General features: G+C 33.9%; 1 protein-coding gene across 1 annotated transcript in view; it reads left to right on the plus strand.

Annotated features, from left to right (window-relative positions):
* LOC119589311 overlaps nt 1-753 on the plus strand; it is a gene marked incomplete in the record, with an annotated part of 61,041 nt that overhangs the window by 48,370 nt on the left and 11,918 nt on the right.

A 753-nucleotide genomic window follows, 5' to 3' on the forward strand; every position in this document is an offset into this window, starting at 1 on the left:
GCGGAGTTATTTCGAGCCTCATGGTGTGACATGCTCGGACCGGTTCGAAAAAAAAGCTTGTACATAGTCTTAGATGGTATTAACTATGAATAATTAAGTAGTGAATTATTAGTGCTTGTAGAGTAGGTGAGGTAGATTATCGTGATCTGATAATGTTAATATTAGAAGGGAAAAAGTAATCACAGTTTCATACCCTTTTTACCTTACGGATTTTGGTTCATTCAACTCATTACAAGACATTAGTTAATCGTAGCCAATGTAGGAAAGGCAGGAATGAGATATTATTCATCCTCCTTCATACCTTTTGTCTAATAGAAGATGCTTCGGTATATAAAGGGATTTCGACAGTGTGTAGTAAATTGATATACCTGCAGCTGAAGGGTGCATTATACTGTAGTGTGATAAAGAGACGAAGGTGTAACTGACTATAACAGCCAAGGTTTTAAAAAATTACATGATTTTTTCCCATAAAGATAACTGAATATTGCGGATTAACACCTTCCTTTATCTTAAATGCTATATATAAAACTATTTTGTGTGAAATCTGTGGAATCGGTTTAAATGTGAAGGAAAAGACCTTGATTTAAATGATATTTAAATGCACAACTAAAGGAATCAATTTGCATGTTAGTGCCTAAACTAAAATTGATGATTTGTAAGTAAATACATACCTTCAAGTTCCCCTAAATAAACCGAATCCGCAGATTACAACCTAACCAACTCTAGCATAACGTCCTTAAAACTTAGCTCATT

The sequence above is a fragment of the Penaeus monodon genome, chromosome 25, assembly GCF_015228065.2.
Source record: "Penaeus monodon isolate SGIC_2016 chromosome 25, NSTDA_Pmon_1, whole genome shotgun sequence".
In the NCBI taxonomy this organism is placed as follows: Eukaryota; Metazoa; Arthropoda; class Malacostraca; order Decapoda; family Penaeidae; genus Penaeus; species Penaeus monodon.